This window comes from Triticum aestivum, chromosome 5B, assembly GCF_018294505.1.
Source record: "Triticum aestivum cultivar Chinese Spring chromosome 5B, IWGSC CS RefSeq v2.1, whole genome shotgun sequence".
Classification (NCBI taxonomy): Eukaryota; Viridiplantae; Streptophyta; class Magnoliopsida; order Poales; family Poaceae; genus Triticum; species Triticum aestivum.
The window spans coordinates 20,530,667-20,557,916 of NC_057807.1; positions in this window are offsets into that span (position 1 = coordinate 20,530,667).

A 27,250-nucleotide genomic window follows, 5' to 3' on the forward strand; every position below is an offset into this window, starting at 1 on the left:
GTTGGAGAGAGAAGAAAACTTTCAAAAGTTTTGGAATGCACCCTGCCTCTCCACAACTTGAAGGCAAGCATTCTGAACCGTATCATAATATTGTCGTGTGTTGTTTGATACGGTTACGACACCCTTATCTCGGAGTTTCGTTATTTTATGTGAGGATATGAACATACTCATAAGTGCATATTGATGATTCCGTGCTATTGGAATTTGATACTTGTGTTAGTAATCACCCTCATATGCCTTTCATGCCTACCGGAAGAAATCCGGGAAAGCCTCTGCCTTGGGTAGGCATGAGAATGTCTCCGGTCTTCGTCAAGACGATTGTGTCCGGTATGGCATAGTAAGGTATGATGAGTGGTGATTCTGTTGGCTGAAATATATTTGTTATGATAATCATACAGGGAATACTTAAACCTCCTGAGTCGACCGTAGATCGAGTTTTGTTCCAGTAATCCCCATAATTGTTTCGTACTACCACTTGTCCCTGCCGCAGGTAGGGTATAGTTCAGTAAATTGTTAACCCCTTTCTTGGCACACACCGTATAGAGAGGCCATGGTGGAAGATACCGGCTGCATCCGGTAGGCAGGCCACCTGGTCCGGGGCATGGGTGTTTCCGGTTGGGAACGAGAGTGGGGCACCCCTTAGTAGCGCGCGGTATAAATTTGATCCCATGCTAATCGAGGTTGTAGCCTCCCCACTTAGAGTTTTGCTTGATAGGTGTCGTGGGTTATTCCAGACGCCGGTAAGTTAAGCTGGTGTGTGCGGGTCAGGTGTGTTTTCAATTAAAAGACTGTAGATGGAATTAGTCCCGATGGACTAAAGGAATCCATTACTCGTGGGTAAAGAGTACACCCTCTGTAGAGGTTAAATCTATTCGAATAGACGTGTCCATGGTTAAGGACTACAGTTTGGGATGGGTCAAGTGTCGGTCTTAGTGTCGGTCTTTGGAGGAGAAACTGCTAAACCAGAACATGGATCATGACTTGTGACTTATGATGATTATGATTATTACTATTATGGACTAACCATTTACATTATTTGTATTATTGAGTATCCCTGGGACGGTTCTACCTCCTGGATATTCACTGTGATTAAATCATTTATAAGCCCTCTATGTGGTGTCACTGAGACACCCGACTGTGGCATACTTGTTATTTAATTACTTGATAAGCCCTTTATGTGATGTCGCTGAGACGCCCGACTGTGGCATACTTGTTATTTATTTACTTGATAAGCCCTTTATGTGGTGTTGCTGAGACAACCGAGTGTGGCATGCTTGTTATTTATTTACTTTATAAGCCCTTTATGTGGTGTCGCTGAGACGCCCGACTGTGGCATGCTCGTTATTGCTATTATTTATAAGCCCTTTATGTGGTGTCTCTCAGACGCCCAACTAAGGCATGCTTGTTATTTACTATCCTTTCGAGGCGTCGCTTCAGACACCCGATCGATGCATTTTACTTCTACTCTGTTATTGCATATTCATGTTGTATCTAAATAACCTGGTTGCATGCATCAGGGGATTTTTTTGACTAACGTTGTGGTCATAGAATATCTCAGAGCATGATTATCGTTTGTTATGTTATACCTGTGTTCATAATGTTTGTGAGTTTTGTGAGTACATTCAAAGTACTCACTGGCTTGTCCCTGGGTATTGTCTTGGCCAGATTTCTTGCTTGGAGAGGAGTGCTGCGATGACAGCCCCGGAACCTAAGCAATAGTGATAGCTGCCTCGCGAAGATAGGAGTTATCCTGGTGAGCTGTTCCTGTGGGAAATGGAGTCCCATAATCACAGAAGAACCAAAAACCGCTTTCGCCATCAACCACTAGAAGCCTTGTGTTGTACTCATAGGCCAGAATGGTCTTGTACTACATATTGTGTAATTTGCTTGGAGTTTCTGTATCAAGTTGGTGTCTCATCAGCTAACAGTAATCCTGGGGCTGGTGAGCACAAGGGCCATTTTTTGGGAAATTAATAACAGGAAAATCCGGTCCTGACAATCTTGAACTTTGTGTTCATGCCAATGAAAATTATGTAGATCGTCTCATTGGCTTCTTGCAAAATGATTATCTAGCTATATGATTCTTTCGGTATTCTTGAATTGATTCCTTATAGTTATGGTTCCGACCATGCTGTCCTGATCTGATATATCTTATGGGAATTCATTCCAATGCCTCGTCTATTTTTGGCAAGGTTGAAGTATCTACTATCACAGGTCAATGACCCGGTTCTACTTCTATCATGTTCTACCTTCGAGTATTACCCCTGGTATCTCAAAGATGTCTGGCCATTGCACCACCTCTTACTAACTTTGTTGAAGTAATGTCTTTCCTTGTCGTAATCAGTCTACAGGTTCTGGATTGTTGTCAACCGAGGACATCGACTAGTGAAATTATTCCCTACAAATCAAATACCCCTAGTATTTTTACCGGGAAATTTTGAACCTAATCTGGTCATTCCTAGACTATCGGCCGCATCCTGGTCTTGCTGTATTTAACTGTGCTACCTCGTCCTTCTGTGGTGCACGAATTCTTCAGTGTGTGAGAACAACTTACGTCGAGCTTTCAACATCATGTTGCTTGTCTTGAAAGGCAACTTTGGTTCCGAGCTTGCATCTTATATATTGATCCTATAACTTGCCACTTTGTCATTTCCTTGCTTGTTGTCGTTGTTATTTGATTGCATCCTCTTGAAACCTCCCGGCAAATGTGTCGGATCACCTTCAACACTTTGACTTCTTCCGAGATGTCAACTGTGCTCATTGAAAGCAAAAGTTCTCCCTAGGTGGTTTTGGTAAATAATGTCAACATATCTCTTGTTGGACTAACACTTTTATCTAGTATATTTCAGATAAGTTCAACAATGGAGTGGCATGGACTAAAGGATGTGGGAACTCCTTCAAGATGCTAAGGACAAAGGATTGGCTCAAGCTTCAAGCTCAAGACTCTTCATTTTACATTTTAGTGATCCAAGATCACATTGAGTCTATAGGAAAAGCCAATACTATCAACAAGGGATGAGGTGTTGCTTAATGAGCCTCTTGCTTCAAGTGCTTAGTGATATGCTCCAAATACCCTCAACTACTTTCCCACTTCCACACATATGTCCTAAACCTAAAGTCAAACTTGGCCCCACTGATTCTTCCTATCCGGCGCCACCGAGTTTGGATGTCTTAGCCACTCCCACAAACCCTAGGCAAATCAGTCTCACCGATAGGGATCTCAGTCTCACCGAGATGGGATTGTAATCTCTCTATGTATGTCCATTATCAAAATCGGTCTCACCGAGTTTGAGCAATCGGTACGATCGAGATTACAATGCAAACCTTCTGGTTGACTTATTATCAAAATCTGTCCCACCGAGTTTGATAATCGGTCCAACCGAGTTTGCCTCACCAACTCTCTGGAAAGCTTATTACCAAAATTGGTCTCACCGAGTTTGTGTAATCGGTCTTACCGAGATTACGTTATGCCCTAACCCTAACCGAATCGGTCATACCGAGTTGCATTTCGGTCCCACCGAAAACCCTAACGGTCACATTATTTGCTAAATCGGTCTGACCGAGTTTAACGATTCGGTCCCACCAAGTTTGGTGGATTGTGTGTAACGGTTAGATTTTGTGTGGAGGCTATATATACCCCTCCACCTCCTCTTCATTCATGGAGAGAGCCATCAGATTGAACCTACACTTCCAGCATCCTATTTCTAAGAGAGAACTACCTACTCATGTGTTGAGGCCAAGATATTCCATTCCTACCATATGAATCTTGATCTCTACCCTTCCCCAAGTTGCTTTCCACTCACACCCTCTTTCCACCAGATCCAAATCCTATGAGAGAGAGTTGAGTGTTGGGGAGACTATCATTTGAAGCACAAGAGCAAGGAGTTCATCATCAACGCACCATTTGTTACTTCTTGGATAGTGGTGTCTCCTAGATTGGCTAGGTGTCATTTGGGAGCCTCCGACAAGATTGTGGAGTTGAACCAAGGAGTTTGTAAGGGCAAGGAGATCACCTACTTCGTGAAGATCTACCGCTAGTGAGGCAAGTCCTTCGTGGGCGACGGCCATGGTGGGATAGACAAGGTTGCTCTTCGTGGACCCTTCGTGGGTGGAGCCCTCCGTGGACTCGCGCAACCATTATCCTTCGTGGGTTGAAGTCTCCATCAACGTGGATGTAAACATCCGTGTCTCCAATTGTGTTTGAATCCTCCAAACCCTTCCCTTTACATTCTTGCAAGTTGCATGCTTTACTTTCCGCTGCTCATATACTCTTTGCATGCTTGCTTGATATGTATTGTGAATGTTAAACTTGTGCCTAAACTCCACTCAAACTTTAAAGAAGTTAAAAATTGCAACTTTGGCTCTTAGTGTCTAATCACCCCCCCTCTAGACACCTCTTCTCAAGGTACTACAAGTGGTATCAGAGCATTGGTCTCCATTGCCTTGGTTTAATCACCATTGGAGGAAGATGGATGAGTCTACTTTGGGGAGTCTTAGACATAGAGTGCCTATTCTTGATGGAGAGTATTTCATGAGTGGAAAAATGAGATGCTTGTAATTTTCAATCAATATCATTTGAACAAGTACATTGCTAGCCCTTGTGCACCTTATATTGATCCTATGCATCCTACCCATGATGAGTCAATTGACATGGTTAGGAATCTTAGAACTGCTGAACTTATTATTAGAGGATTGCCTAGAAACTTGATTAGATGTTTGCCTACTTTTAAGTGTGCCTACACCATATGGAAATTTCTTGAGGAATGATTTCCAGATTATTCCTTGAAAAATATTGATGAAATTCTTCATAAGTCCATTGCTTTGAGTAAAATGAATACTAGTGATCCTATGTTTGGTGATTGTCTATTTGAGCTTACAAACCTTATGCGTGCCAAAGGAAATGTTGGTATTATTAGTGATATTATTTCCGAAGCCATAAAAATTCATAGGCAAGATCATTGTCAAACTCACTCTAATGAATCACCCTCTCTAGGATTTGATCCACCACATGACGAAGTTGAACATGGATACTATGATGAGGATGATGATAGTGACTTCGATCTTGATGATGCAATGAGACATTTTGGTCTTATGGAAAATCTTCAGGGATATATGTCAGGAGGAAAGGAATGGGTTCTTGACAGTGGACGTACCGATCACATGACCGGAGATAAAGACATGTTTCGTGAGCTTGCTGATAATGATAGTCCTCGAAAGTATGTCACTTTTGGTTACAACTCAAAGGGTAAGGTGGTTGGCCTCGGTAAGGTGGCCATATCACATGATAGCTCCATACAAAATGTTATGCGTGTTGAATCTCTTGGGTACAACTTACTTTCAGTATCTAGACTTGCTGATTTCGGTTTCAATGTCCTATTTACTGAAGTAGATTGCCAAGTGTTTCGTTGAGACAATCATAATATGGTCTTTATGGATGTGCGCAGAGGTGATCTATACATTGTTGATTTCACTAAAAAGGCCCAACCTAAAACTTGCTTCATTGCTAAATCCTCAAAAGGCTGGTTATGGCATAGACGATTAGGTCATGTTGGTATGCGAAACCTTGACAAGCTTATAAAGGGAAATCATATCCTTGGAGTTAATGATGTCATATTTGATAAGGATAGACTTTGCAGTGCTTGTCAAGCAGGTATACAGGTTGGAGGAAGGCATCCCGTGAAGAACATCATGACCACAAAGAGGCCACTCGAGCTACGTCACATGGATCTCTTTGGTCCCAACTTTTACAAGAGTCTCAGTGGAAATTCTTTTGGTCTAGTTATAGTTGATGATTTTTCCCGATTTACGTGGGTGTTCTTTCTCGATGATAAATCGCAGGTCCAGAAGATCTTCAAAAACTTCGCTAGGAAGGCCCAAAACCAATTTGAAGTGAAGATCAAGAAGGTTCGCAGCGACAACGGAACGAAGTTCAAGAACGCAAATGTGGACACCTTTCTTGATGAATAAGGGATTTCACACGAGTTCTCGGCTATGTACACACCTCAACAAAATGGAGTTGTTGAGAGGAAGAACCGGACCTCATCGAAATGGCAAGAACGATGCTTGATGAGTACAAGACGCCGAAGCACTTTTGGGCAGAAGCGGTTGAGACAGCTTGTCATGCAGCAAATCACTTGTATCTTCACAAGCTACTCGACAAGACGGCATACGAGCTCCTCATCGGTAACAAACCCCAAGTTGGATACTTTCGAGTATTCGGCTCAAAGTGCTACATTCTTGATAAGCATCGTCGTTCTAAATTTGCTCCTAAGTCTCATGAAGGTTTCCTACTAGGTTATGGCTCAAACTCTCGCACTTATCGTGTCTACAACAATTTCACCCGAAAGGTTGAAGAGATGGTAGATGTGAAGTTTGATGAATCTAACGGCTCGCAAGTAGAGCAATCGCCAATTTATGTAGGAGACAAAGATCCTTCGGAAGCAATCCAAGACTTGTCTATTGGCAAGGTCCGTCCAACGGAGGTTAAGGAGAGTACCTCATCCATCCAAGTGGAAGCTTCTACTTCACGACAAGGTGAACCAAGAGTTGATACGGAAGCATCCACAAGTGGGACACACCAAGCTGAAGAAAATGAGGAAGTGCATCAAGATGAACGTCAACAAGCTCCTTCTCCACCACGACAAGAGAACGACAACGCCAACAATGAAGAAGGCCAAGAAGAAGAACAAGATAAAGAAGATGTTCAACGAAGATCCAAGCAAAAGCTTTCACGAGTTCGAGCAAGAATTGCTAAAGATCATCCCGTCGAGCAAATCTACAATGACATTCAAAGCGGGAGAATCACTCGCTCAAAAACTCGTTTAGATAACTTTTGTGAAAACTATTCTTTCATCTCTAGCATTGAACCTATGAAGGTTGAAGAAGCATTGGAAGATCCGGATTGGATAAATGCTATGCATGAAGAGCTACACAACTTTGAGAGGAACCAAGTTTGGACATTGGTTGAGAAGCCCGACAACAACCACAACATCATCGGTACCAAATGGGTGTTTCGCAACAAGCAAGACGAAGATGGACAAGTTGTTCGCAACAAAGCACGTCTTGTCGCCCAAGGCTACACACAAGTCGAAGGTATGGACTATGGTGAGAATTACGCCCCCGTTGCTAGACTTGAGTCCCTTCGCATCTTACTTGCCTATGCTAATCACCATGATATCACCTTGTACCAAATGGACATTAAAAGTGCTTTTCTAAATGGTGAAATAGAGGAGGAAGTTTATGTTAAGCAACCTCCCGGCTTTGTCAATCCTAAGAAACCCAATCATGTTTACAAACTTCACAAAGCTCTTTATGGTCTTAAACAATCTCCTAGAGCATGGTATAAATGCTTGACCAAGTTCCTTATTGAAAAAGGCTTTGAAATTGGGAAAATTGATTCTACTCTTTTTACTAAAAGGGTTAATGGAGAACTATTTGTGTGCCAAATCTATGTTGATGATATTATATTTGGTTCAACTAACCCTCATTTTAGTGAAAAGTTTGGGAAGCTAATGTCGAAGAAGTTTGAGATGTCTATGATGAGTGAACTCAAATTCTTTCTTGGTTTGCAAATCAAGCAAACTAAGGAAGGTACTTTTGTCTCTCACACTAAGTACACCAAGGACTTATTCAAGAAGTTCAATATGCAAGAATGCAAAGGTATGACTACACCCATGCCTACTAGTGGACATCTTGACTTAACCAAAGATGATGAACTGGTTGATCAAAAGGTTTATCGCTCTATGATTGGTTCATTGTTATATCTATGTGCTTCACGTCCCGATATTATGCTAAGTGTGTGCATCTGCGCACGATATCAAGCTGCTCCTAAAGAATGTCATCTTAAGGCTGTGAAAAGGATAGTGAGATACTTAATCCATACACTAAATTTTGGCATTTGGTATCCTAAGAGGGCCTCGTTCGATCTTGTTGGCTATTCCGACTCAGACTATGCCGGAGACAAGGTTGATAGAAAGTCCACTTTGGGTACGTGTCAATTTCTTGGTAGATCTCTTGTGTCTTGGGCCTCCAAGAAACAAAACTCGGTATCCTTATCCACTGTCGAAGCTGAATATATTGCCCCTGGTTCATGTTATGCTCAATTACTTTGGATGACCCAAACTCTTAAAGATTATCGGATACATGTGAAACATGTTCCATTGCTTTGTGACAATGAGAGTGCTATCAAAATTGGTCATAATCCTATGCAACATTCTCGAACTAAGCATATTGAAGTTCGTCATCATTTCATTCGAGATCATGTTGCTAAGGGTGACTTTGATCTTAAGCATCTTCACGCCGAAAAGCAATTAGCGGATATATTCACTAAACCTCTTGATGAGAAAGTGTTTTGCAGGTTAAGAGGAGAATTGAACATCATTGATGCTTCAAACTTGGAGTAGAAACACCATTGGATACATGCAAGACATGAGCTTATGACTAATCCTTGATATTTTTCTTATGATGAAAATCTTATGTCTTGGATATATTTGTATCTTGCATGTTATCTAACCCATGTAGGTACTTGGTTGAATCAAATTCCATGAGGTTGAAACCTACTCATATCTTGAGCAATCTCTACATCACCAAGTCTCTACACAAGGTGGTTGAAGCCAAGGAAGCACAAAACCATTTAAACATATCCTTTGACAAATTCTATGTTGTGTTTCATGATTGTCATTTTTGGATCTACAAGTGCTCTCCCTTGCAAGAACTAACCCATGTAGGTAGATGGACTCAAATTCCAAGTGGTGCTCCAAATTCTTGATGAGCTACATCAACCTTGAGCAACCCACACAAGTTCAACTACATGGACAACACCACCAACCAATGTATGTTATTCCATCTTAGAGAAGCTTTACTCCAAGACATGAGTTAAAGCAACTCGACAAGATGTGAATACATCAAGATGCTTAAACGAAAAATGGCAACCCCATTTTGAGCTTAAACGATGAGTATGACCTATGATCAAGTGATCTCACTTGACTCCTAAGTCAATATACTCTAACATAGGTGACTTTGTCGCCGACCATCTCTAGATGAAGTTCTCTTGTGTTCTTTCCTGTGTTTTTTGCATTTGTCTCATGCATATTTGTTTCCCCTTTCAAAAAAAACTTCATCTAGATTTCTTTCTGTTTGCTCTGCATTTTCTGCACCCAATTCCTTGCACATCTTTCAGTTAATTCCTTGCAAATCTTTGTGAGATCTTACTAGTCTAGTGAGCTGAGGTGACAAGTGTTTTCCATGCGATGAACTCAGTTACACCGATTTGTTATTTTTGGTCCAATTGAATCCTTTCGGTCCAACCGAAGCATATCACTCGGTGCCACCGATTTCACAACAGGAAAAACAGCTTGCCATTTATTCTGTGTTACTTCTGATCCAACTCCACTCAATGAATCTTGTCCTCTACAAGCATCACATTTTTATCATTGCTTTATGTTGTGACTCAAGGATCAAACCCATTAACGACAAATTCTAGAGGGAGAGAGAGATTACATCTTTATCAAGCCCTTCTTGGAAATTGATGTCAAAGGGGGAGAGAGAGATCACATCAAAGCTTATCTTTTAGAGAGAGATGACATCAGAGAGAGAGTATCACCTTCTCAGGGGGAGAGAGACCCTTCAGGGAGAGAGAGAGAGATCTCCAAGGGGAGAGAATTCTAGTAGAATGTATTTCTCAAGGATCCCAGATGCTTGGTGTTCAAGAGGAGAGATGCCACATGTCTTCTTGAGGGGAAAGACATGTTCATATGTGCTTATTTGCATTAATTTGCATTAGCTCTGTTTATTTATATCTTTCAGCTCTGATTTTCTGTTCCCTATCTTCTCCTAGTATCCCATGCTAGATTCAGGGGGAGCAAGACATCTATGGGAAATAAATCAATCAAATTCATTGCATATCTTTACTCTTGGGGACATGTCAAATCCAATGTGGTACTTAGTACTCACTCTTTACATGTCATCCTAGTCTTGGTATTCTTGTGATTTCTTCTGTTTGCTCTAGCTAGTAGATATATCTGTGTTATCTAACCTCGTTTACGTAGGTTCATTCCATCCTAAGCCAACTCAAGACTACAAGGTAAGTATATGCATCACAATCATGTAAATGAGGAATTCTTGCTGATGTACATACTGTTTGCAAGAAGGACTCATGGGCATGAAGGTATTCTCTTTTTTCTCTGATGCATATGGCCAAGATGCATGTAGCACATTGCCTTCTCTATCATGGTTATGCTATCACAGACTTCTATATCTCATATTCACTTGACAGCATACATGTAGGGGGAGCCTATGCTTGTTACATGTCTTTCCAAAGCTTTACTTACTATTCTTTATATCATTATCTAGAGCTTTGATGTATGTTGTCATCAATTACCAAAAAGGGGGAGATTGAAAGCACAAGTGCTCCCTAGGTGGTTTTGGTAAATAATGTCAACATATCTCTTGTTGGACTAACACTTTTATCTAGTATATTTCAGATAAGTTCAACAATGGAGTGGCATGGACTAAAGGATGTGGGAACTCCTTCAAGATGCTAAGGACAAAGGATTGGCTCAAGCTTCAAGCTCAAGACTCTTCATTTTACATTTTAGTGATCCAAGATCACATTGAGTCTATAGGAAAAGCCAATACTATCAAGAAGGGATGAGGTGTTGCTTAATGAGCCTCTTGCTTCAAGTGCTTAGTGATATGCTCCAAATACCCTGAACTACTTTCCCACTTCCACACATATGTCCTAAACCTAAAGTACCCACTGATTCTTCCTATCCGACGCCACCGAGTTTGGATGTCTTAACCACTGCCACAAACCCTAGGCAAATCGGTCTTACCGATAGGGATCTCAGTCTCACCGAGATGGGATTGTAATCTCTCTGTGTATGTCCATTATCAAAATCGGTCTCACCGAGTTTGAGCAATCGGTACTACTGAGATTACAATGCAAACCTTCTGGTTGACTTATTATCAAAATCGGTCCAACCGAGTTTGATAACCGGTCCAACCGAGTTTGCCTGACCAACTCTCTGGAAAGCTTATTACCAAAATCGGTCTCACCGAGCTTGTGTAATCGGTCATACCAAGATTACGTTATGCCCTAACCCTAACCGAATCGGTCATGCCGAGTTGCATTTCGGTCCCACCAAAAACCCTAACGGTCACATTATTTGCTAAATCGGTCTGACCGAGTTTAACGATTCGGTCCCACCAAGTTTGGTAGATTGTGTGTAACGGTTAGATTTTGTGTGGAGGCTATATATACCCCTCCACCTCCTCTTCATTCGTGGAGAGAGCCATCAGACTGAACCTACACTTCCAGCATCCTATTTCTAAGAGAGAACTACCTACTCATGTGTTGAGGCCAAGATATTCCATTCCTACCATATGAATCTTGATCTCTAGCCTTCCCCAAGTTGCTTTCCACTCAAACCTTCTTTCCACCAGATCCAAATCCTATGAGAGAGAGTTGAGTGTTGGGGAGACTATCATTTGAAGCACAAGAGCAAGGAGTTCATTATCAATGCACCATTTGTTACTTCTTGGAGAGTGGTGTCTCCTAGATTGGCTAGGTAACACTTGGGAGCCTCCGACAAGATTGTGGAGTTGAACCAAGGAGTTTGTAAGGGCAAGGAGATCGCCTACTTCGTGAAGATCTACCGCTAGTGAGGCAAGTCCTTCGTGGGCGACGACCATGGTGGGATAGACAAGGTTGCTTCTTCGTGGACCCTTCGTGGGTGGAGCCCTCTATGGACTTGCGCAACCGTTACCCTTCGTGGGTTGAAGTCTCCATCAACATGGATGTACGATAGCACCACCTATCGGAACCACGCCAAAAACATCTGTGTCTCCAATTGCGTTTGAATCCTCCAAACCCTTCCCTTTACATTCTTGCAAGTTGCATGCTTTACTTTCCGCTGCTCATATACTCTTTTCATGCTTGCTTGATATGTATTGTGAATGTTAAACTTGAGCCTAAACTCCACTCAAACTTTAAAGAAGTTAAAAATTGCAACTTTGGCTCTTAGTGTCTAATCACCCCCCTCTAGACACCTCTTCTCAAGGTCCTACACTCATGATGAGAAATACCCTCCTTGCCCTCGATGATTTTTATTATCATCGACAACACCCTTTACTTCCTTTCATCGCGAACTTGTCCACACTATGAATACAACTTGCTCTCCAGCTAATGTTATGTTCTGCCTTGAAGTATTACTATCTTTTCTGTCGAGAATGTTGTGGGGATTGCTCCACCTCTTAGAAATTCTCGGTATGATGATACTTCAAACCATAACCATTATTCCTTGGTCCCCGTGTTGTTTTAAACCAGGATACCAATATGCTAATGATGCTGTTTGAGTTATGTACTTCTATCAACCCTATTGCTTTGAAGTTAATGATTGACAGTTCGTTCTTAGACTGTTGGTTATTGATTCATCACTCTAATGTTGATATTGCTGCCTAAGGCCATATTTCAGGCACACCTTTCAACTAATGATTGATGGTGTATGTTTTCCTCGAGCATACAACATTATATCATTTGAATTGACAAGTGTCATCTTCTTGTTCACATTATTGTGGAAATCCATCCGTTTGGAAGTCTCGATGAATTGTCGCTGAGCCCATCAGCCACCTCCTCATCCCTCCGTGGTTTAATGATGAACTACTATTTCAGGAACCCGCTCCCATAGTTCATTTCCCGAGAACCTTGCAATATCATTTCATCGATTTGTGTTGCACCTTTTCTTCTCGGACATCCCGAGTCTGAGGTATCTTGACAACAATCAGATCTGAATCTTGGTAAGATATGATGGTTGGGACAACATTCCAGGAGTTATGATGTTGGTCCTTTGATGACCCGGTAATATGGTGTCATGCCTAGCTCCCCTAGCTGCAGGACCTATCATTATAATTTCTTTTGCAAGGATAACCATTCTTCCTGGAGTAAACTGTAGGACTTATTTCATAAGTTGCTCCTGATGGATCATTTTTGTATCCAAAGTCCGGCCCTTGATACCCCGCTCATCAACAAGAACATTGGAGGCGCGATGCTAAAGGTTTCTTGGTCCGTTATCCAAACACCGTTGTATGGGTAACATCTTGATTAATCCTTGCCTCTTATTTGAATGGTTGGGTACTTGCTCTCCTACCCTATATGCCATGTTCTGCTTGTACATGGGAAGGGTATACTGTTTAATCTGATAATCACAATTTTCCTTTCCATTGATCTGTTTAATCTGATAATCGCATTTTCCTTTCCATTCTATTGTTTAACCTTTCCTGAATCTGACTTAACTGAGCAGAGATAATTCCCTGCTTAGGTAGGCACTTTGTTGTACCACTCTGTCTGTAAGACCCTGTTACTATTGTTGATGACATTCCGGTAACCACCGATGGGTGATAACTTTGCCAATTCGTTCGCCTCGTTCAACGAGAAGGAAAATGGTTCTCTTCATTCCCCGTCCTTGGTACGGACATTGTTGCCAACATAGCCGACAAGCTATCCACAGACATGCCTCCCTGTCGTGGCTGTGGAAGATGTCACCACCCATCCTACTTTTAAACCACATGGTGGGCCCATAACCCACAGTTCCCAGGATCGAAACCTGACTCCCCTGTACAACCCTGTTTCTGATGGTTATTCCTCACGCTGGGCTTTGTATTTAATTCACGGGTCACCTTCCTAGTGCTCTATTCTGATATCAGATGCAATACTTACTCTCGCTGCTCTAAACCCCTTTCTCACTCTGGTTCAGACTTCGAGCAACTATCTATCCGCTTGGAACCTCTTATTGCACCTTCGTACCTTACTATCGATGTATTTTATTGGTTCAACTCGAGAGATACTCTTATGCTCATTCATGGGTTAACCCTAGATTGTTTCCCTCATAAGCATTCTGTCGTAGCCGAGCTGCACCTTACCTATTCATAAGTACGTCGGAGTTCCCAAAGAAAAGGACGACTTCACCATGATGACCTGAAGCAGACAAATAAAGACGTCAATGTAATGGACCGACCTCTTCGAGAAGAGCAACCAAATACGAGAAGATCCGTTAGAATTTCGTAACCAAAACTTTCCCCCTTACACCCCTCTTAAATCTCGGCATCTGCGCGCTCCGCGTCGAGTCGAGCCTCTGCCGCCCGGTTCAAGTCCAGGAATTCTGGTTCCGCCTGCAGGAGGGCATCGATGAGAGCAGCATCCGCGCGCTCTGCGTCGAGTCGAGCCTCTGCCGCCCAGTTCATGTCCAGGACGTCCGGTTCCGCCTACAAGAGGGCCTCAATGGCAGCGGCATCTATGCGCTCCGCCTCAAGTTGAGCCTCCGCCGCCCGGTTCACATCCACGACATCCGGTTCCGCCTGCAGGAGAGCCTCGATGACAGCGGCATGCACGCGCTCCACGTCGAGTTGAGCCTCTGCCTCCTGGTCCTCCTTTATTATTGCCATGTTGAACCGCTGGTCCGCCTGCACCATGGGGGACTCGGACGCCGGCACGAAGTCGACGTCCATCGTCTCATACCCATCGGGGGCCTTCTGTGCCACGACCTCCACAGGAAACATTGGATCAGCTTCCTCCTCCTCGTATCTTGGCTCCAGAGAACTCGGGGATTGGCCCGCCGCAAAGAGAGCTTGGGAACGGAGGTATGTGGCGCCGACCGCCGCCGCGATTTCTGCGTGGCACTCCGGCGTCAACATCTTGTAGTAAGTGATCTTGCGGCGCACCATGGCTTTTCGATGAACTAGGGGAAGATTGATGCGGGCTAGGGGATCAAAAGGTGGGGGAATGGGCTGGAGATTTGGTGTGGTTTTAGGGCAGTGGCTTGCGTAGGCCGAGCAGCGAAGGTTCTGGTGTGAATAGTGGTTCTGGTGACGACCGGTCAATTGGTTTTGACTGTACATCGCTCTTGTCGCGTTCGCGTTGCAGCCCGGCACGCTAGACCCTCCACGTCGCTCACCGAATGGAACACGCTTCGTCTTGCGTTTTCGTTTGCTTGTGGGACCGCAGTTGAGAGCAAACCGATGTCCCTCCACCTCCCCCGCCCGTGTCATTTATTATACCCCCACTCCCTCCGTTTTATGCGGAGTAAATACAAACAGAGGGAGTATACTATGGATGAGGATCCCCTGACATGGCCGAACCCATTGAGTAACTGACATGCGGGGCCTAGCAAGCATGGAGTCTGCTAGTAAGTGACCGAAAGGGAGGGTAAGGCAGGGATACCTACATCAGACGATCCACTTCCACTATACTACTTTGACCAAATGTTAGAGTAATAATATATGACATGCAACTTACACAAATGTTAGAGTAATAATATATGACATGCAACTTACACAAAGCATACAGGGTCTAATGCATTTTTTGAGGCTAACTTTGACCAAATGATAGAGTAATAATATATGACATGCAACTTACACAAAGCATATGGTCAATTTCGTATGTGAAAGGAGTTTCCAATGATATAATTTTCACATTATACATCTCATGTACTCCCTCCGTCTAGGTGTGTAAGTCATCTTACGAAAACCAAATAATCCCAAAACACGTAGGCGTGGTGCATTAACTTCTACCTCGTTTCTTGTTTTTGACATATCAACCAATAAGAGATGAGGGTGTGCATGCTTTTAATGACCTGAGACTATCAAACATGACATGCAGTGGTTAGTTCATTGCATGCAATACTATTAATTAGCAAATAAACATTAGTGTCTCTCGTTTTCCCCTCCTCCTTGGTCACGGTGCATAGCCTAAGATGACTTACTCACCTATGTGAAAGGAGTACTATTAATCTTGTCAATAGTCAAATTGGAAACCATCTCGAGTACAAATCTAGGAGTACGCACGAATCTAACAATATGATTGGGCGTTGTTGAATGTTGATACCTTTTTTATCATAGTAGAGATACTTTGACTACACATAAAACTTATATGTAAAGTAGAAAGGATAGGAGGGAGTATATTGTACGTTCAAAAAAGAAACGAACATTGAATGCCCTTTATATATGATTTGCGGATGCTATGATCACCGGTTCAAAAATTTGAATCCACCTTAGGTATCACGTGCCCCCACTCGTTCCCTCTCGATTTCATCTCGGGTCGGGATCCAGAGGTCTGTTGAAAAAGGACTAGGGTGGGTACATGCGAATGATACTCGGCGGAATGTTCAAATGAGGCATGCGGGAGGATGTACTCGACTAGAGGGAGACATGATCGATGGAGAAGAGGGTTGGAGAGGAATGAGAAACAAGAAAATGCCACATGATTACACTTGAACGGATCAAATAAACAATAAGTTGTCTCGCTTGGCCTACATAGTGAAAGGCCTAATGCGCAACGTGGAGCACCGACGCTCGAATATGGTTGGGAAAACAGGGAAACCGACATGTGGGGCACACCCATTGGGATGATGTAGCGCAGACTAGTCCAATGGAGGAGCTGGCCCACGACCTCCTCGCCACCGACAACCGTTCATGTGGGTCGTTGGGGCCAACAACGGGGCGCAGCTCCAACACTGCCTCTGGACATGGCAACCGCGGTGAGCAACATGCTCATATCGTCGATAGACACGGTCGGTTTCAGTGTGCCGAGGGTGGCGTTAGTGCTGTGGCACGACCAAGGGTATGTTTGGTTTGTGCCCAAGGTTGCCCCATCAAAGCATTGGGTAGCAATAATTTTGGTTGAGGTATTGGTTGCCCATGATTGGCCGACATTGGCAAGAAAAATGAACTAGAGTTGGCTAGAGTTCATTGGCATGCCAAAGAAATGGCAACCATCCAAACAAAGACCAATCTTTGGGTCATGACCAAAATTTTGGTAAGGTGCACTTTGGCCACAATCCAAACACACCCCAACACCCGGCTCGTCGAGGATGCACGGGGCGCCGCGACGCGTCCGTGGAGTGGTGTAGCGCGGCCAACTACATCCTTTGGACCTGAGACCATGCCGGGTCGTCTTGCTTTTTCAATGACATGCGGGGATCGCATTTGAGCAAAGGGCATCTCCAACATTGCCACGACCGCAGCTAACTACCCTCGCACACCAAAGCCCTCGTCCCTCGCGCCGTCGCGCGATGCGTTCCCAGCCGACGCCTGCTGCCCGCATTCATGCCGTCCATTCGTATGTCGTCGTTAAGAGGCTCGTTGCTCGAGGAACCAACTCCGGCGACTTAATGACGCACCCGGACGCTTGGCCTCACCGGAATGTGCTACTTAAAGCAGCAATGCCCAGCTAACCTCCACACCATAGCGCATCCTCCTCCTACCTGGCACCACATCCGCCATGACCGCAAGTGCGAATGCTCTGCAGGAGAGCTTGTCTTCGGGGATGAAGCTCGAGGTCGCCGCCCTCGCTCAAGTCGCCTCTCGCGATGCAATAGCGGCGTAGCCGGACGCGGACGCAACCGCACAAGCGGTGGCCACGCTGGCGGCCAACGACGGGAGCACCGTCAGCCATGCATCCTACTTGCCGCCGTCCAACGTCCGGCACCACCGAGGTCGGGGACTCCTCCGAGGATGAGTAGGGCATGGGGGGCGATAGGGCATGGTGTGCCAATTGGACGGTCCGTATCCCGTGTTCTACTCTTCCTCGCCGGAGACCGAACCTTCACTTCATTGGTCTTGAACCCCGCCCCCGTACATAGAGATCATAGATGGAGGACGTCGGTCGCCGCCGTAGAATAGGTTTAGGGTCGGGTTTATTTTATTTTTCTGTCCTATAGAAGTTCGAAATGTAATGAAAATTTGTCGTGTTTGCAGTAATCTCAGTCGGTGTATATGAACGTTCACAATAATATACATATTGTAGGAGTACTATCAAGATGCCCGTGCATTGCACGGAAGATCAAGATCTTGTGGGAGAAAAGGATGAACAAGGGAAAGCCTTATCTGCAATTGTGGTGAGGAGTGCGGGTAAATTGTCAGAGTTTCCTTCCTATCCGTTAGATATAGATCGGACGGCCTATATTGTAGGATGACAGGCACACCATCATCACCAACTCTGCTTTTTATTGAACTGAGACAAATCTAAAAACCCAACTAAGCCAACCTCCCAGCATATCACGCGGGAAAAGACCCGGCCACGCTGTTTTAGTCAGGATTACCGGATTACTAGTAGTAGTATCGATGGATCGCGCGAAGCAACATTTTTTTTGAGGGGGCGAAGCACCTAGTTTAAAAGGAAAAAAGGTGATACACTCATAGCACTCCTGTCGCGGTCGCATTGCACCCCACACACGTTCGGTCCTGCACATGGCTCATGCAAACGGAACGCGCTTCGGCTTGCCTCTTCACTGACTTGTGGGACTGCACTTGGAGAAACCGACCATGCGCCAAACTCCCCCCGCCCACCGCACGAAAATCCTCCCCCCCATACAAAAATTCCCCCCAAATTCGACTCAACCGCCCTTCGGCCAAATATTCCCCAAACCCCCCTCCCCCCGTCCACCCTCCACTCCATTCGCTCCGCCAAAGCCGCCCTCCCCGCCGCACCGATACGTCGGCGCCGCGGTTCATCGAGGGGATGCATGGCGATCCTCTCGCTCCCACAGTACGCTCTCGTAGACTGCCGTCCTCTAGCTGCGCCGCCACCTGTGGCTACGTTCTTGTGGAGGTGCATGGCGGTCAGCGCTGCCACCGCTGGCTACGTTCGTCTGGAGACGCACGGCGGTCAGCTTCTCCCACAGTACACGCATTCTAGACTGAGGCCCCGTTCATGTTGGTGTAGCGCTGAATGTTAGCAGTTAGACGCTGTTAATCTCACTGTTTGCCGAAGTAGTTTACTGTCAATATGCTCTGCTTGAGAAGCTTCCTTGCCCTGTTCTGCACTCAAGCTTCCTTGCCGAAGTAGTTTGCTGAGATGGCATGCCAAGGCCGATTAGTTGCTAAAATATCCTGCCATATATTTATTGTGACGTAGATTGCCATGGTCTAGTAGCCAATCTGTTAGGTGAAATAGCTCTACACCGTTTTATACTCAATCTTTGTTGCTACGATGGCCTTCGATAGTTCGATGGCTGTGTGCTCGGCCTCATTGACTGCTGAAACAGCCTGCCATAATTTAGCACTCAAATCTGTTTGCTGAATTAGCTTTACATATATTTTGTTACTTAGATCTGTTCGTCCAAATATCTTGCCATAGCTTTAGACATCGACCTAGGTATTTTTTTTGGACTTGATAAAAAAGCATATATGTTTTTCCTGTAATATCTAGTAGAAAAACTAATTTGTATGTCTAACAGATGGACAAGACTTGGATAACTTCTGCTCGAAGATTCTCCGCTGCATTTGTCGAGGGGGTTGAAAACTTCCTGAACTTTATCAGAGCTGAGTATGGTGGTCCGAAATCAGATGTGCTCTGCCCGTGTAGCAGTTGTATGAATTCAGTTACAAGACCCCAGTCAACTGTGGAAAATCATCTACACTTGTATGGGATGTCGGTCACATATACTAGGTGGGTTCATCATGGTGAAGCTGTGAACGTCAATGTTATTGGCTACGTGGAGGCAGCAGATCACCATCTTGATCTACCGGATGCTCAGGTGGAAGAGGAGGAGGAGGTGGTGGTGGTGGAGCCAGTGAGTTTTACCAACATTGAAACAATGCTACGAAATGCTCGTGCATCCCATGAACTTTCACCTGCAGAAGAAAAACGGTGGGCCCGCATGTTGGAACAATGCAATGTTGCTGTCACCCCAAGAAATAAGCTGTCAGTATTCTCAGCTATGGTCACCTTTCTTTAGGTGAAGACATCTGAGCAGATGACCAACAAATCATTCGATGCGATGTTGACTGCTTTCCGCAAATCTTTCCTAGATGCGTCTGAGCTGCCACACATCTACAGTAAAATGAAGAATTTACTTCGTGCAGTTGGAATTGGATATGATATGATCCATGTTTGTAAGAATAATTGTGTTCTGCTCTGGAAAGATTATGCCAACTTATGTGAATGCCCGAAATGCAAATCATCAAGATGGAAAGATGGCGATGCTGTGCAGAGGGTTCCTCATAATGTTCTGAGGCATTTTCCAATTACACCAAGATTGCAGAGGTTGTTTCATGATGCTGAAACAAGAGAGGATGTACTGTGGCATTCTAGGAACCAGGAGTACAGAGATCAGAATGTAATGAGCCATCGATCTCATGGTAGTGAGTGCAAAAGCTTCAATGATAAACACAAAGAGTTTGTTGCTAACCCGAGAAACATTAGACTTGGCATAGCTTTAGATGGATTTAACCCATTTGGCCACCAGAGCGCCACATATAGCATGTGGCCAGTGCTTGTTATCCCTTACAACATGCCTCCAAATGTCTGCACCAAAGAATCAAACTACATGATGGCCTTGCTCATCCCAGGTCCAAAAAGTCCTGGAAAGGATTTTGATTTGTTCATGGAGCCTCTTGTGGAGGAACTTCAACAGCTATGGAAGGGTGTTCTCACTCGAGACCTATATAGCAGCCCACCAGCTGATTTCTTTCTGTGTGCTATTGTAATTTGGTGCAACCATGATTATCCGGTTTTGGGCACTATGTCAGGGCGAACGAAACATGGTTACAATGCATGTGTTCGCTATGACAGGAATCCGCTGTCATACGCAATACTTAGCAAGATCTGTTACATTCGACACCGCCGTTTCCTTGCCAAGGACAAGCCGCATCCTAGAAAATACCAAAGACATGTGTTCAATGCAAAGCATGAAAACCATGATGCGCCAAAGAGGCTCACCGCCGATGAGTTGCAGGTGGAATTAGAGAAGGTCAAGCATATTACACCAGGAAACCATCCTGGTAATGGTAGTGGGAAAAGGAAGCATGGCATGGTAGAAGAGAGATTATTGTTTACCCTTAGGTCCACTTTGTGGGACTTGGAGTATTGGAAAGGTTTGGATCTGCGGCATAATCTTGATGTGATGCACATCGAGAAAAATATATGTGACAGCATTATCGGCACACTTCTTCACACTGAAGGCAAGATGAAAGATACCTTAAAATCTAGGATTGATTTGACACACCTGGGTATCAGAAAGGATTTGCAGCTGCAAGATGAAAGTAAACCACGGGATATGGCACCAGCTGTGTACGTCTTGGACAAGGTAAAAAGAAAAGAATTCTACGAGATCCTGTCACGTGTGAGATTCCCACATGGATTTGCTTCCAACCTTGAAAGGAGAGTCGATGCAGATGGAAACAAGGTACAAGGGTTGAAAACACATGACTGCCACATCCTACTTCAAAGGGTTTTACCTGTTATCCTTAGAGGATTGGGCTGCCCTGACTTATGCAGAGCAGTTACAGAGTTGGGACAATTCTTCAGGGAACTATGTAGTAGAAATATCAGGATAGATGCTTTGGAGCGTCTTAGAGCCAGGATACCAACTATCCTATGCGAGCTTGAGAAGATATATCCTCCAGCCTTCTTTGATGTGATGGTGCATTTGGTTGTTCATCTACCTGATGACGCACTACTTAGAGGTCCAGTACAGTATGGCTAGATCTACCCTATTGAAAGGCGGCTAGGCACTTTCAAGGGCTATGTTAGGAACAGAGCTAGACCCGAGGGTTCCATTGCAAAGGCCTACATTGCTACAGAAGAGTTGACATTCTGCTCAAAGTACATTGAAACAGCTGATCAGCTTAGCAAAGAGGTGGGTGAAGACAATCCCGGGCTCAATGTTTTCGATTATTCTGTTCGAGTTACAGGGAAGAGTCGACAAGAGGACAAACCTAAAGATTTGGACAAAATGGTTTGGTATGTGTTGAATAACTGTCCTGAGATACTACCTTATATCAAGTAAGTGCAGTACTGCAGCTTATACATCATAATCTACTAAACTTGCAGCACATTCTTATATATTTAGATGTTTGACGCGATCATTATGTTGTGCAGCATCTACAAAGAGGAGTTACTGCCGCAAAATCCATGAAACATTGCCAAACTGGTTATGGCAGGATTTGCAAAATGGTTCAAGAACCATGTAAGCTTTTGAAGTGAATTGGTAGTTTCTTTAATATATTGAGTACATAAGATGACCAATTTGTCTATTTTCTAACCATAGTTTAAGAAGACGCGGGAGGATGGGCAGGCAGTTGATGATGCCATTTACTCACTAGCAATGGGTCCTGATACTCGGGTAAGACATTATGAATCTTGCATTGTTGGAGATGTGCGCTACAACACCCTTGCACGAGACGAAGGCAGGAAGACACAAAACAGTGCCATCATGAGCATGGATACGTATGACAAAGAGACAAATGAAATGTATGCTAACATAACAGACATTGTTCAGTTGCAGTATATCTCCAGTTTCGAGGATCATCGGTGTGTGGTTCTGTTGTGCTGTCATTGGTATAACCTGTTTTCCAGGATCGCAAAACCCAGAGCTGATGATTATTTCAAATCCATCAATGTCAAGGCGGCGTACCAGACCAACGAGCCTTTTATTTTGGCAAATCAAGCAACACATATATTTTTCTTGGAAGACACATTTGCACGTAGCGATGACTGGAGAGTATTGCAAAGGTTTGAGCAGAGGAATTCGTTTAATGAAGTTGCACAACAAGATGATGCTTACACTGCTCCTGATGTACAAGATAACATAGATGTTCCTAATATCTTTGAGAACCATCACGTCAATGACGCCGGCGAAAAGATTGCCTGTCGTGCTGTGGACATACAAGAGTTGATCAAGAAGAAGCCAATGTTCGAGGACGTTGAGGACAAGGAAGAAGATGACACTGTGGGAAATTACGATTCAGACTAATACACATGGCGAAGATGTTGACACTGCTGCTGTGGATGATGATTACATTGATTTTGTCGTATTTGCCTGTCAGAAGACATTTTTATCTACTATGTGAAATTGTGTTTGCTATGACAACTGAAACCTGTTGAACATGTTGTTTAGTATTTTGCTGTCAGAACATCACTTGTTATGTATGCTGATTTGTGTTTTATGATTGTACGACAACTAAAACATGATGACATTGTTGTTTAGTTGTACTCATATTTGGCTGTGAAACTTGAATTTGATGACATAGTTTGCTGTTGGACTGCAATTTGCTCGACGTCTTCGAATGAGAACAAAGCTGACCTGACAGGGCCTCTGCTATTTATTTATTTATATGAGCAAAAGGGGATACCCCCTGATTTTTGTTAATAGAAATCATTAGATGTTCACAACACTACGCCCAGCCTGCTACATAGGTTTCATTCATTACTAGTTTCAGCAAAGTGCTCATGTCATAGCCACTGAATACATCATGAGTGCTACATACACTGCAAATAAAGATAAAATCATCCTACAGAGCACATCGATTTTGCCCATTATCTTCACAAGCTCTTTCATCTCCTCATTGCTGTCAAGGCCGTTCAGTAGATGTTGCTTGACCATGATCAGAGGAACTGCATCTTTAACCTTCTTCTCTGCATCTTCCTCTTATGTCGTTCCTTTAGTTACTTGTCCAACACCCCAACCTGGTGATATTGGGATTCCGCGGCTAACCAAATAATCAGCGTACTTGCATTCCCCCACAACAGCAACTTCCCAGAAATACAAATCACACGAATCATCCTTTTTCTGCACGAATCAAATTGGAAGATCATCAACCAAACTATTAAAAAAAATCAGCAACTGAAAGCAGCAGAACAACACTTAAACATATTATTACCCGATGATTCGAGCATTTGTAGAAGACTCGGCCAGGGTTGCGGATTGTGGTTGAGACGCGACGGATGACTCTGCGTGATTTGCAGCAGTGGCACCACACCAACGGCAGCGGGTTGCGATGAGCAATTGGTTGCGGTGCGTGTGCCAGCGGGGGTGTGATGAGACCCACAGGCGATGGTACTGGTGGCGACTTGGCGCATATCTGGTTGTTGCTTGCTGAAGAGCAGGTGGACGAGAAGCCAGTGGACATGGTTGCTGCGGCCAGAGCTTCTGATGCTAGGCAGAGTAAGAAGAGAAGAGGAGAAGCGAACGTTGGATATGTCAATTTCATTACTTGCAAAGTAGCATGGCACCATATATGGTCATAGTCTAGGTTTGGATTCGAACCGGCTACAGGAGCACGTCTTTCTTTTTTCTAAAACTCGGCAACATCTCTTTACTGGTACACTAGCTTATTCTGTACGCCTTCCCAAGTCTTTGATTTTCTTTCCTTATTTTTTTGCGAGGAAGGAAGGAGGACAAAATTGAGAGTTCCTCGGACTCGAACCCAAGACCTCTCGGTTGAAAACCAAGGGTGCTAGTCACTTATGTGGCGAACGTTCCCTGTGAGGAGGACAGCAGACGAACGCATTTTCCTTGCAGTTTTCTTCCAATATATAAAAAAGTATGCTACTTGGTGTCCGCTTAGTCAAGAAACGATTGTGCCAACCTTGACCGTTCGATTGACATTCAACGTCTGTCACGTTTCCTCAGTCTCTTCTTCCTCGAGCCGCCAAAGCCAAGCCAGCACCGGCGGGACCGCCTGCTCCCTCCTCCCACGGCTGGCTGTGATCTTCCCCGGCTCCTGTTCGTTCCCGTCCGAGGCCTCACCATCATCCTCTGCCTTGGTTCGCTCGCCGCGGCGCCGCCCTCCAGTGTTGTCAACATGGTCAACAACCGAGAGGAATAAGGAGATGATTGTACATGGTGAGGATGACAGTAGGGACCCAGTAGCGCGCGTAGTAATTTTGTTTTTTTGGGACGGAGAAGGGTATCAACTGGGTTGTGCGGGACCCTTGTGTCGTGGTTCTAACTCTGACAGTAGAATGGGTGGTAAGTATGGAGAGGCAAGATCCTAGCTATGGAGTAGTTGCATACACAAGGGATTTACGAGTTCAGGCCCTTCTCGGAGGAAGTAACAACCCTACGTCTCGGAGCCCGGAGGCGGTCGACTGGATTATGTGCGTATGAGTTACAGGGGTGCGAACCCTTTACACTGAGGAGGGGGGTGGCTTATATAGTGTCTGCCAGACCCCTCCGGCCCTCAGTTATGCGGGGTTTAAAGTACATAAAGGATTGGCGTTACTGGTAATGCCCTACATAAAGTGTCATCATGGTAATAAAGACTACTTAATTACAGACCGTTTGGATACAGAGTGACTCTTAATCTCCTGGTGGTCGAGTGAGTCTTCGTGGTCGAATGCCTTCGAGTCCGTCGAGTGGAATCCCTCTTGGTCGACTGGAATGTTGTTTCTTCTGAAGATGTCCTTGGGGAGGGTCCTCTGGACAGGCCTATGACTCTACCCCAGGTACATGACTTCATCATTAGCCCCTGAATGGATCGAGGTTTGAATGAGGAAGGAGTTGATAATCTTTCCGACCTGTTTTTGTGTTCTGTGTGTGTCTCATCCTGGATCAATGACCCTTTCTTTTTTTTATGATGGCATCAACCTTTCTTTCAGTCGCCTTGATCCATTCTTTTCTTCTGTCAAGTGAACTTTTGAACTTGGTGAACTTCCGAGTGACGGATCGTAGGAAGTCTACTGTCTGACAAGTTGATCTGCTGTTAGCGGATTTTGCGGGATCCGAATTTTGGGAAGCGCGCGAAGCAGGGTGGACCGCGATACTCGGATGGGATAAGGCGTAGACGCCTCGATTTCTGCGCCGCCTTTTTCGCCACGTATCACGCGCGCGCGACTGTTTCGGGATTGGACAGGTCCGCCCGGGCCTACTTGTCAGCCACTCGGAAGCGTCCCTATATAAGGTACCGGGCGAGGGTTTTTGAACAGTGCCTCTCCATTCCCCTTTCTGCCTTCTTCACCCCCGCCTGCTGCGCCCGCCGTTGCCTCCGCCCATCCACTCCTCGCGCGCTTTGCCGGCGACGATGGTGAAGGAGAAGACGGCGGCCTTGGAGCGAGCGAAGAAGGCGATGGCGACGGCAAAAGAGAAGGGAAGAGCAACCAGTCGGGGTGGATCTTTGTCGAGTTCTCGCCTGCCGCAAGGTTGGGTCCAAGGGGATTGGATCCGCTCGACCATCATCCAAGCGGATCTCAACGACCTGGCCAATGAGGGACTGATCTCTCACGGGTCAGCAAGGCTTCCGGGGACCGAGTGGCAACCGCAGCCACTGGAGGGTGAGTGCGTTCTCCTAGCCACTCATGTAGATCGTGGATTCTCCCTGCCATCGAGTCTTTTCTTCCGAGGGTTTCTGAACTTTTTTGGGGCGCAACTCCACCATTTCACTCCCAATTCCATTGCCTACCTCGCTGCCTTTGTGTCTCTGTGCGAAAACTTCCTGGGTTGTAGACCGCATTGGGGTCTCTTTAAGCACATATTCCCTTGTCGCTCTCAGACGGTGAAAAAGGCAAGTTCGGATGACGATAGGACTAAAGTAATCTAGATGTGCGGGGGTCTTGGGATCCAAGGGAGGAGTAAGAGTGCTTTTCCAGCCATGACCCTTCCCGAGTCGGTTAGAGGGTGGCAGTCGACCTGGTTCTACTGCCAAGACAAGTCGACGCCGGGGCAGTCGACTGGTCTCCCTCCGTTCTCCATGGACCGAGTGAACAAGCCATCTTCTCTCAAAGTGCTTCCGGAGGAGAAGGCTCAGGTAAAAATGTTGATGGAGCATGTAGTCCATCTCATTCGGGATGGAGTGACTGGCATGGACCTTCTGGAGGTTTTCCTTCGACGGCATATTCAACTGCTCCAATACCGAGGCCACCCGATGTGGGTGTACTGCGGCACCGAAGATACCACTCGGGTCCATCCAGAGGCGGTTAATGACGCCACAATGGAGAGGTGGATGGCTGCCATCACAGGGAATGAAGATAACCCTCGAGGGGCCAGGAGGATCCCACCACTCGACCATTCCTACAGACCGGACACGGTATGATCACTTATCCCCGGTTGTGATCTTGCTTTATTCATCTTGCTTCATTGCAAATTGGTCGATTGACCTTTGTCTTGTTTTCTTGTCCGTCAGGCCACCACTGATTTGTACTCGATGACCAATGGAGCGCAAGCGCCGACTGAGGAGGAGGAAGGAAGTGGGGGCGAAAACCCGGAGGAGTGGGATTCGGATGCTGATGACGACGATGAAGACGATGACTCTGATGAGGAGGAAGAGAAGGAGGAGGAGGAAGTTACACCTCCTCATTCGGAAAGACGCTCGAAGCTTGTCCATGACCCTACAGCCAAGCGTGGTAAGGGGGCTGCGCCCGTCGCACAGTCGACCAAGTGTCCTCGGACGACTTCTCCGGCGCCGACTGAAAAAGCTCCGAAGCAATCTCGAGTGGCGCCGTCGAAGCCGACGAAGGTCTTGCCGAAGATGAAGATGG